Source organism: Brachyhypopomus gauderio, unplaced genomic scaffold (assembly GCF_052324685.1).
Source record: "Brachyhypopomus gauderio isolate BG-103 unplaced genomic scaffold, BGAUD_0.2 sc258, whole genome shotgun sequence".
Classification (NCBI taxonomy): Eukaryota; Metazoa; Chordata; class Actinopteri; order Gymnotiformes; family Hypopomidae; genus Brachyhypopomus; species Brachyhypopomus gauderio.
The window spans coordinates 109,625-121,474 of record NW_027507079.1 but is presented as its reverse complement, the minus strand read 5'-3'; the positions used below and the strand labels follow the sequence as shown (position 1 = coordinate 121,474).

Genomic DNA, 11,850 nt, shown 5'->3' with positions numbered 1-11,850 from the left:
TTTGAGGAAACTCACCCAGGCATTTTAACAGATATTAGCTGCACAGAACACTCATTTGAATCAGTTTCATAACATGATCTGTACATTTGCAACCCCTGTATACATGCACAAACACACACTTACACTCACAGACACATACACTCACACACACTCAAACACACTCTCACACACAGTGGTTCTGTAAAGAGCTTTACATTGTCCTGTCTGTGAAAATGGGTCACGCTCTACCAATCAGGACCGGCCTGTGGCCCACGAATCACATTACATCCTTTTCACCCAGTAAGAGTGGGGAACCAGCACCACGACAAAGACCCAACACCGGCCTGCTCGCCATTGTCCCTCACACCCTCATTCACTCCTTCCCACATCCTCCTCTCACTCCTCTCTCACCCTCCTTCACTCCTCCTTAACTCCTCTATCACTCCTCCTTCATTCCTCCTCTCTCACTCCTCTCTCACTCCTTCTCCTCCTCTCTAAAGACGAGTGTGGCTAGGTGCTGATAGCGAGGTAATACAGTGGTAATACCGCAGTAAGGACCTGGATATTTCAATTTTATTATCATTACCATCAGTGCAGCCAGGCAGTGTGAAACTGACAATCCAATAAAGGGACACAGGATACCCCCCCCCCCCCCCCAACGGGAGGTGGAGGGGTGGGGGAGGGGTGGTGGGTGGAGAGAGAGAGAGAGAGAGACAGAGACAGAGAGAGAGAGAGAGACAGAGAGGGTATAAGCAGGCTGAGTGTTGTATAGATGTGCTAATCATTTCTGCAGTGCTGCGGATGGTCTGTCTGCCTGGTACCCCCGGCCACACACACACACACACACACACACACACACACACACACACACACACACACACACACACACACACACACACTCTGAGGAACCAGTGTCCCAGAACAACCAGAGGGAGTGGTGAGTCAGCCTGACACACACTGACACACCAGAGAGCGACAGAGAAGGAAAGAGAATGAGAGAGAGAGAGGGAGAGAGAGAGAGGGAGAGAGAGAGTGGGAGAAAGGGAAGGAGAGAGAGAGAGAGGGAGGGAGGGAGGGAGGTGGGACAAAAGCAGTGGAGTATCCATAACAACTCCAGCCATGTCTCACCCACTCTGCTGCTGTGTTTCATTCTTTCCTAAATTTACTTACGCAAGACGCCATTTCAGCAGTTCCAAAGCACTCCACATTCCCCTCAATACCACATTATAATAAATCCATTAAACGTGCATTACTAATCAATAAACAACGATACATACATTTACATACAAGTCAAACTAGATAAACAAATTTCCCACTGACATTAAGCATGAGACTTCAGGCAGCATTGTCACATATCCACAAACAGGTCATTGAAGCTTGTTATTTTAACTAAATACTTTAACCTTCTAATATAAAACTCAGTTAATATTCATTACATAAATCCAGGAAAGCCATTTTAATACCAATTTTATAGTATTGTCAGTTATGAAAAAACTATGCAATTCATTTCTCACACAGTCACTGATGGAGGAAAGAGAAGAAACAGCTCAGAGACACAACAAGCGAGAGGTTGTCAGAACTGTAGCGTGCGCGTGCTCAGGAGGGAACAGCAGATAAATCCAATTTCATACAAAACAAACGTCTGTCAGGTCTGACTGCGTGCCAGACTTAAAATGTAAAAGTTTTGCAGAAGAATGTCATATAAAGCACGGCTGCTGGGGCTTGTACATGTTTCTCAGTATATTTAGATTGTTGACAACCGTGAAAGCACCACTCTTAGATTCTACTACAGGACAGGACAGTCACTGACATTCAACACCCCGAAACACACACACACACACAATATCACTCTCTCTCTCACACACACACACATTTACACAGTCACTCTGTCTTAAACACTTGTGCACACACAAACTCTCTCTAACATTGTCACTCTGTCACAAGCTCTCACACACACACACACACACACACACACACACACACACACACAGTCACTCTCTCACAAACACACACACACACAGTCACTCTCTCTCTCTCTCTCTCTCTCTCTCTCTCTCTCTCACACACACACACACAACACGCCGTGTTTCCCACTCTCCAAGGAGACAATGAAAAGACTCAACAGGCAACTGTCCGAAGCACGCGCATGACTAAAAGATTTCACACCAATTACTAGACAATATTAGACAGCGCCATGGATTTTGAGCGGCACCATTAGCCAGGGCGGGACTCAAAGGTGATAATATACCAACGTATCCCCAAAGTACAACGGATGAAAACACGCCCGTCAACATTTGCATCTCGCGCAAAGAGCGTCCCGCTCTAAGCGCGAGACGCTGCGCGTGCCGACCGAAGAGCGCTCTCGAGGCACGTCGCAGGAAATGACGCTGGAGTAGGGCTCAGTCTGGAGTATGTTTCAAATCAAACTACTTTGCTTTTGAAAACAACAGAAATTTCCTGGAGGAGCCTCGCTAAGCAGCCCTCCAACTCCTCGCGGTTTTTAATCATCCCGCGGGGTAAACTTGTGTTTATCCGCAAACCGTACTCAGACCGCCACTTGAAACGGGCCGTCGCACGCGCGCTCCTCCAGCACGAGCCCTTCACTCCGTCACCAGAAGAGCGGGCTTCAAATATTTGCACTGACCTGCGCGAGCGGAATAAAGCGCGCGCGCCGTGAGTACCGGTCAGGCTGCCGTTTGCACGGCCGCTGACAGCTCACTCTGTATTCCGCGAGAAGTGTTGTAGGCCGAAGGACGGGGCACAGTCGATACTATTGAAAACACAGTCATTCACCGTCGCGTGAACCTGCCACTCACGAGCGCGCGGCTCATATATTCTGCTGAATTCGAGTCAGACGTTCTGCGGTGTGCAATCTAAAACGGGACAATGCAATAATGCCTCAGCTGCAGAACGAGAGATTTAAAAAAGACTAAGATTTAATGCCGACGTGGGCACGCGGCGAAAGATATGACACTTGGAGATTCAGCAAACTAGATCAATACTGGATGTGCAAGCTGTCCCACTTCAGTTCACTATCAACAAATAAATCCCCCCCAGTGTATGACACACAATAAAACCCGGCAATAACTAGCAGTAATCAATCACTGCGTTATTGGATCCTTACCGTCTGCATAAGCACTACCGGGGCCCGCCACTAACTTTGACATTTTTCCCCCCCACACACACAATCTGCACGTTTTACTCAGCGAGCCACAAAGCGAAGGTGACGCGAGGCACGCAGCGCGCGAGGATTTGCTTTTCAAATAAAGCTTTGAGACGATCTCTCTGGGCAACATTGATTCATTGTGAACAAAATGATTTTCAAAGTTTCCTGTCCTGCCTGGGCTATTCATTTCAGGGTCTGACCGGCTGTTTGCTTCATCCCGCCCACCTGAGCCAACTAATTCCTCACTAAGCTCAGATTATTTGCAAGGTGTCTGGCTCCTCTGTGCTCCGAGCCAACACTGGACTACAAAGAAGCCCCCCACCCCTGACGCTGGTCACTGCTGCATGCACGTCAGACAGACAGAGAGAGAGAGAGAGAGAGAGAGAGAGAGAGAGAGAGAGAGAGAGAGAGAGAGAGAGAGAGAGAGAGAGAAGAGGGGGAGACTTCACGGCTTCATGGTGATTCGGTCTGGTGATCACTCTGGCAAAACCACAGTCTATACAACAATAGGTAACTGTGCACAGCGAAACGAGAGAGACTCTGAGAGTTTCCTGTCGACAACTTGTTGGCCAGAAAATGAATTATTTGTGGACTCGTCTCGGAACGTCTCGTTTCCGTTGTGTTATTTCATTAGTCGTTATCTCAACCGCTAGGCACCATCGTTCCCCGTCCTCGTTCAGTTCTAAATACACATGCATTTACATACAGGACACGGGTGTAAGTAGGCCCATGATGATAAATTGTGTGTAACTGAGTAAGTGACATTTGCAAATATGTCCATAGACGACACAGACTGGCCCCAGACCTGCTGCTCCTCTATGAGAGGGAGGTAAAAGGCAGCACTAGAAGAAGTTGATAGATATCTGCCTCTGATCGATCTCGGGCAAATGCACTGGTAATGCCTTCGGGGAGAGCTGGCCAAATTAACTTAACCTATTCTACAGCACTGAAACTCACATTCAGATCATGGTCAGATCGGAAGGAGAGGACAGCCAAATGCTTGGTGACAGTTATTCAAAAAACTGCTCCTGGCAGCCCCGTTCTGGAAACCGAACCCGATCTTTGACTACGAATGCTAATTTAAGTGTTTTTATGAAAACCATACATAAATCCATCATTCTGAAAATTAAATTACATATTTATTCACCACATGCTTTTAAAATAATTTAAGAATATATAAAAAAAATTCAGCGTGTAGTTACAGATAGTAATAAAGTAGCCACATAAGAAAATAGCTAAAAATATCTGCAATTTAGCTGGTGGAGCCAACTGTCCGTATTGTAGACAGAAGCGTATAAGTTCTGTTCTTATGTATCTGCTGTGAATCACTTTGACCACGCAATGTACCAAAAACCTTATTTAAATAACCTTGACGGCCTTGATATTTCAGTGTTGTAATGACAGCGGGTCCATATCTGAGAGTCCATTTCGATATAATAATTTTGTCTTAATATTGGTATCATAATTTAATTAATGCAATGCTATTTGGTCAGAAAACATGCGTCACAACATTTTTTAAAAATCACCAGTTTTTCGGATTTAGAAAACGAATAAAAAATCCTATACTTGATAGCAGGAAACATTAAATTTAAAATATATATATTATAGAAAGAATGTGGCAGGATTCACGTCTTTTCTCAAAGGCTGGACTGCGGTCGAAACGCTTGTTATAAGTAAAATAAGTATTACATCTACCATAACATTTGAAATGTTCCGCCTCGAAACTTGGTGAAAGCCACAAGAGGAAGAACATAACAGGCAGGACACGGTGTCCAACTCCTCATCACCTTCATCTTTATTAAACAAAAGCTTAGTTGTCATTAGTTCACCACACAGTCTGCACTTCAAGGCTCCATAACGTGAATTTAGGCTGTTTCACATTAACCCTCAGAGAGACGTGGCACGACTCAAGCACTATTATCATTTGAAGGAAACTGATTTCAATTACCGCGCCATGCCGCCATCTGTATACGACGAATTAGATTCCACTTAAGGGTTTATTAGCACATGAAAACACAAATATAAGCGGGCTGGGTGTATAAGGGACACTCAAATCCTGTTTTAATATATGCCAAAAAAGTAGCGTCTGTTGATGGTTAGATTAATGAAGCCGGTGCATTTGAAAAATCTGACGTTAATTTACCTTCTGCACGCGGTGAGGAGTGGATTTGTCTTAGTCACTCAGTCTAGTAAGAGTAGGTCTATAAAATATCCGCAGCAGTCCACACGGACGGTGACGTCCGAGCGCGCGCGGCCTCCTTCCCCTCGCGCGTCTGGGCTGCAGGCGCGCGACATCGTCCCTAATTGTTAACAAGAATGAAAGTGTTTGATTCCGCTCGCTCGCGCTCCGATTTTTTTAATTCCGCACAGCGCACAAATCCAGATTAAAATAACTCTGGCTATTGATCCGGCCACTGGAATCGACATTAATTTTAGTTCAGCTCTCACTCTGCTGAGGGATCAATGTGGAGCAGGAGCGGCTGACAACACCCTGAAAAGACAGAAAAGAAGCACCGCGCCTGAAAATCGAAACGCTGACAAATAAATCATCTGTTACTTTTTTTTTCTAGCCCAGACTGTCTTCGTCTACCTCTCCCTAGATCTCTCCTAGCGCAGCCGGGGCCGTCGGAAACTCTCCGGAGGGATTATAATGGGAAACAAAAGCAAAATTAGGATCCAGATTTATGAGATGAAATTACGAACACGGCTGCTTTTAGTGCCGCGTGTTGGAGAGGTCGGAGAGGAAAAATGTCCAGTTATAAAACGCAACTGTGTGACAGTTTTATTTTCAATGGCAGTTGACAAATATCCTTTAAACTAGCCATCTGAAGCGAGCCTTGCACCTACTCAAATAACACAGGTGGGGAAGGCTGTGGTCTAGAGTTTGGGCACATGTTAATTGAATTACAATTAATGACGCGTTGACCACGCATTAAAAACAATAATTACGCGGTCCACTCCGACCCAAAGTTAATATTACAATATTTATCACAAATTCAACACTGCCTAACACTCTTTTAGGCGTGAGTGTCAATAAACACATTTATCTTCGAAGACACTGCAACCTCCGAGTGATGTAATTTCATTATTCAATTTATCTGGGATTAAACACACAACAGGACACGCGTGATCGTTTGAATACCGAGCGACGCGATTGCACGGTCTATAAACATTTCAAGTCCGATTATTAAGATTTATGAACCGCACTACAAACTAAAATTACATAAAAAATACTTGAAGAAAGTTGGGCGAACATTACTGTCACACAATTTATTTAAACAACCACACAATGTAAATAAACAACCACGGTGCAGCGTTGCCAACGCGAATAAAAATGGTTTAAACATGCTTAACTTGCATATTTAATTTTATTAGTGTTATAATAATACATACATCTATTAATAATATAGTGATGTGTTCTGATCAACAAAGGTATGAAAAAATTAATTTTATTTCAACAAAGAGAATGTAAATTGAATGGATCGAAAAAATGCGTTTTTTAAACAAAAAAGTTTTTTAAAAATTGAAAAAAATATAAATATATATATATATATATATATATATATATATATATATATATATATATATATATATATATATATAGTGGTGTCATTAATATAAAACCTATTAATTTATATGCTAGGAGTTGGGGCGGCAGCACGTGGAGGAAATAAAATACTTTTGATTGCATCATAAAATCCCTGAAACTTTACAGCATCACAGTACCATTACGGAAGCATTTTTAAATAAACTTCAGTACAGTCTTTTTTCTCATTCGTTTGTATTTTAAGTTCCGTTCTTAAATATTATCTCTTAGAAACTGTAGAAAACATTCCTATATTTGAAAGCATATTTCTACTCGCCACGCATTACATTACAAAAACAGAAACGCTGCATATGTAGTCAATGTCTAGAAAGAATTTGGCTACTGAAAATTGGAAGGTAAATTCTCTTAACAGTGTTTCATCAAGGCGGAAAGCGTCCGGTGCGCGTTCTGTCGTTCGGAACCGGATGTAAATTGAAGTGATCCGTACGAACAGGTGCTTCCTCGCGCCCCACTGACGGTCCACTTGAGACGTTTTTCATGCAGCCCGTGTTTAAGTACTGTCCTCTCACTGGAGGATGCCTTATCCAAACCGAATCATTTTCTGCTATGCAAAAAGGTTTAAAAAACAAACCTATCCTCGCCATAAAGACCGAGCGAATGTGTGGGCCTTTGGACCGTTTAACTGTGGACCGGGCTGGTGTGTCTCAGTTCCTGGCCTGATTACCGAGGACCCTATAAATAAAGCAGTTACAGCTCGACTCGGAGGGGTAGTTTTCACGTCCACTACTTTTTTGTGTTTAAAAAGCCGCGAGGGAACTTAACACAAAAATACAACTTGTTTTAAAATTGCGTAAAGCCATCTGGTTTATTAAAACAGTCAGACTACATCAGGAGACACACTGTGCCACTCACGTGTGGTCGCAGATGCGAGCGGTTCATTACAAACACCACGGGACCAAACTTTACGGATGCAGGGTCCAGAACTTTAAGACTATTCAACTCTTTTTCAGCAGTCGCGTTGAAGCCCGAATATTCCCCTCGGGTTCTGCACCATGTTTTCAAATAATGAGTTAATGTGACTAGTGTACCCACATAAATCACTTTCTTGTTTGGATACTTTGTGTGCTGGCGCTACAGGCCCAAAAGCTGCTCAGAGAAACAGCTCGTGTAACTCAGGTCCGGCGCGGACCCGTCCAGCCTGTGTGGTTCTGTTGGTACTGAAACTACAGGTTATAGCACGTTTTTATAAATCGCCCTGAATAAGTCAGCACAGACAGTAAGAAAATAGTTCTCTGGGTGCATTTGGGCTGTTGTTGACACCAGGCATCCGAAAGAAAGAAAGAAGGAAAGAAAGAAGGAAAGAGAAAGAAAAACTCCAGGTTTGGACTTCGTGACAGTTGTCGGGGTGTCACACCCGGCACCGGTCCACAAACGCTCTTAAACAGCTGTCACTACCGAGCCATTACATATAAAACATATCCGATAAGAGCAAGATCGATATGTCAGAGGAATTAAGGCGCTGCAAATGACAATAAAACTGTTAACATTAAAACCTCTTGAACAACTAGAACAGTAGTGCGAATATCCTGGGAGCAGCAGCGGGACACACGAGCTAAATGAAACTCGTTCAGGCATCAGACGGTTCGGATTAAACTAGATTTCCCCACAGATGCATGAAAATTAGGCGAGACCAAGTTTCCTCCGAATCAACGTTAGACCGACAAACAATCCCACCGAACGGAGGTGCAGATCACAAACAATCTCTGTCAGTGCACGGGAGGACTTACGCTCTTTAAAACAATCCCTCAGATGCTCCTGGATGTCGTTTTATGTCCACCACCGAAACTTTTTGTGTGTCCCCCCGTGACGGGCTCGCGGATAACCGAGAAGCGCGCGAGGCGAAGTGGCCGCACCGCGCTGGAGCGATCAGAGACGGTGGCTGCGGTTCTCCCGGGGCGCGTGCGGAGAGCCGGATCAGTTGCATGCATCGATGAGGGAGGGAGAGAGAGAGAGAGAGAGAGGAGGAGGAGGTGGGGGGATCTGCGTGGAGTCGCTGGATCTGAGGTGGCTGGAACAGTCGCGAACGGTGTCGGAGGTTCAGTGCTGCCGCTCAGCGCCTGCTTCGTTCAGTGACTGACATCCTCTCCTTCTCCACTTCCCTCGCCAGACCCCAGCCCCCCTCCGCCATCATCCCGAGGGGGGTTTCTCTCTTCTTGTGCGCGCCGAATGAATTATCTTCTAGCCTCGCCATTCAGGACACTATGGGAAATGAAGTTCACAACACAATTAAAGATGTTAACTGCACGAGAGAATATAGTGCACGAGGTCCAAAAACAGGTAAGTGCACCACAACGTGGCGCGTGGGCCAAACTCTGGAGATTCAAGCTAGCTTCTGTTTAATTAACGTGGGATTTCTTATTTTAAATCACATATGGGATATTTGTAGTTTATTACACAATTGACGTCCGAAATTATATTGCTGCTCGTTTTTAATTAAAATATTACTAAAGACAAAACAAGTGTTTTAGTGAAGTCCCATAAAACGCAGCGACAAATAATAAAAACATTAATCTCAGAGTTTCACCAGACACATTTTATTAGATACATTTTCAACAGATTCGTTTTATCTGATACATTTTCATCAGACACATTTTATCAGATACGTTATCTTAAGACACATTTCTTCAGATACAATTCTTCATATACATTTCTTCATATACATTGTCATCAGGCACATTTTCAACAGATACATTTTCACATTTCACATTTTGCTTATATTTTATCTGAAAATGTTAACACTTAAGATCGTCTGTGTATATGTTGTGAAAGTATTTGCAGACGCAAACAGTCGCCTATTTGTCTGTTTGCAGTACTTGAGCTCTGGGGGGGAAACAACCCCACTAATAGCTCGCTGTACGGTGACATGCTAGTCTGTGGACCGAACCGAACTCCTGCGGGGCGAAGTACCAGCTGACAAAACGACTATAGACCTTTCATAAATCCAATCCACCTGCTGGAAAGAGTTTGAACTGCAGTGGAATTTAGTCCCACTTTAAACAGAGAGGATTCACCGCGCTTGTTTAGAAAGGACGTCTCTCAGTGTCTATATTTTAACACCGAACTGTGCTTTTGCTTTTATAGGGGGTTTCGATTATACGTGAGATGTAGTGGACGGGCCTCCTTCCGCGGGGACATGAATGGGTTGTGTGCGCCACCCGCGGTCCCCGAAGGAACGCAATGGGTGAAGGGGCCTCCTCGCTTATGGGCCCCGCCACTACACATCAGCACCCCGTTGTATTGCTAATGACCTCCGTTTGAGCGTCGGAGCAGGAGAAGGAAGGAGCCCATCCGAGCACGAGGTACCTTCACCATTCAAAATCAAATTTTAGGACTCAGGTCTCTTAACAGACCGCTAAATGGAGTGATGTGATTGGCTGCAGGAGTGCTTTGATGACAGCTCAAACAGAAGCATCCTCTCCTGCTCCATTTGCAGGGCTCATTCGATTTAAACCATTTTACATCCTCCCTGGACTCTATCAAATAACAAACACGTTGCAGTGACTTTATTGAATCCATTACAAGTAAGGCAAAGGCACGAGAGTTAGAAGTTAGAGGTACGGTGGCCTGAAAGGGTTGCGCAGCTGCGGACGTCTCTGTTCACTCTAATGTAATAGTTCATTCTTAGTTCAGTGGGACTGCAGCCTGTTGGCATTTTCTTATTATTTATATATACAAATATGATAGATTATAAATAATAATGAAATAAAAAGATACAATTTTGTATTATTTTTATTATTTTATATATGGTTTATATTATTAATCAATTGCTATAGATGCGCGCGGTTGTTAATAATTTTAACCTTTGGTTTGTGTGCATTTGCGTTCTTCTCGCCACAGGACTGACACCCCCACCGCCTTTAGCTCCAGTGCAGAGAGGAATAAAAGCAAGGAAATCAAACTTGCTGCACTCAAAAGAAAAGTGTCGCTCATGTCACCAATTCATTCGCACCGGGTGATTTTGACTTCTCCAATGTTACGATATTGCAAGGCAAAGCAATAATTGAGCGCGCCCCTGTTTGGGAGCCTCGCCGGCTTTAATAACAGAGACATCATTTCAGCCCATCACTCGGGTCTTAATTATTACCTTTGTGTCTCCTGGCCCGGGCGGAATGGGCGCTGCAAGACTCGGAGGACACAAAGCGCTCGCGGATGAAGACCGCCTCCTCCTTATTTCTGCCACACACACGTCCTGGCGCGGCTATTCATTCCTGCCACTTAATGTTTGCTGGCTGAGAGCCGCTGAGTGGAATTTTTTTTCGTACTAGACGGGATCTTTTGTCAGCAAGCAGGTCAGTGAATCGCAGGTAAAAAATAAAAAACTCCACTGTTCAACCGGCTGACCATTAAGCCCTGATGCCTACGTAAGCAATCGATGTGATGTGGTCCGCCGTCAGATGAAACGTTGGTCGAGGTATGCAGTTCAACGCTGTTCAGAAATTTATTACAAAATCGAAAATACAGGAGCGGGGAGCACAGAGGAGCCGCTTACCGGCGAGTCAAACGGAGCTGAAGAGAGTCAAACGGAGCTGAAGAGAGTAAGGTTTAAGCTACGCGTGGGAGTTTGTGACTCATTTGCTCTGTTTCTCTCTGTGCGCCCCCCCCCCCCGCTACCTGTCTGATGTAATAGTCCACTTTAGAGGAGGCTACATTAAAGAGAAACCGGACCAGCGGGGGAGCTGGGAGAGGAACATCGCTCGTTCTGCTGAAATTACATTAACAACTCCTCATCTTATCTCAGTACCGACCTGAAGACACACAGAGCTCACAGTGGCTTGCCAAGGTCTGCTGCTACAGCACCCTGTGTGTGTGTGTGTGTGTGTGTGTGTGTGTGTGAGAGAGAGAGAGAGAGAGAGAGAGAGAGAGAGAGAGAGAGAGAGAGAGAGAGTGTGTTTGGGGGGATTTTCGCCATCTTGCACTGAAGCAACATGATCAAACAGCATGAAGAGTGAAAGTGGTGAGAGGTCTAAAAATGACAGATGATTCTGTGAACCCTGACAGACCCCCCCCCCCCCACCACCGTCACCGAACACACACACACACACACACACACACACACACACACACACACACACATACGCGCACGCTCACACACACACAC

General features: G+C 44.6%; 1 protein-coding gene and 1 long non-coding RNA gene across 2 annotated transcripts in view; one reads left to right on the top strand and one right to left on the bottom strand.

Annotated features, from left to right (window-relative positions):
* LOC143504310 (E3 ubiquitin-protein ligase RNF220-like) overlaps nucleotides 1–8,823 on the bottom strand; it is a 10,842-nt gene extending 2,019 nt beyond the window's left edge. The window contains exon 1 of the mRNA XM_076995831.1: nucleotides 8,480–8,823. The gene's annotated coding sequence lies outside the window, so the exon portion shown is untranslated. The remainder of the gene's footprint in view (nucleotides 1–8,479) is intronic.
* An 83-nt stretch (nucleotides 8,824–8,906) lies between these two features.
* LOC143504311 (uncharacterized) lies at nucleotides 8,907–11,419 on the top strand. Its single transcript, XR_013127531.1, has 3 exons — nucleotides 8,907–9,029; nucleotides 9,834–10,051; nucleotides 10,590–11,419. It is a non-coding gene; the product is annotated as an uncharacterized LOC143504311 (long non-coding RNA).
* The last annotated feature ends 431 nt before the right edge of the window (nucleotides 11,420–11,850 follow it).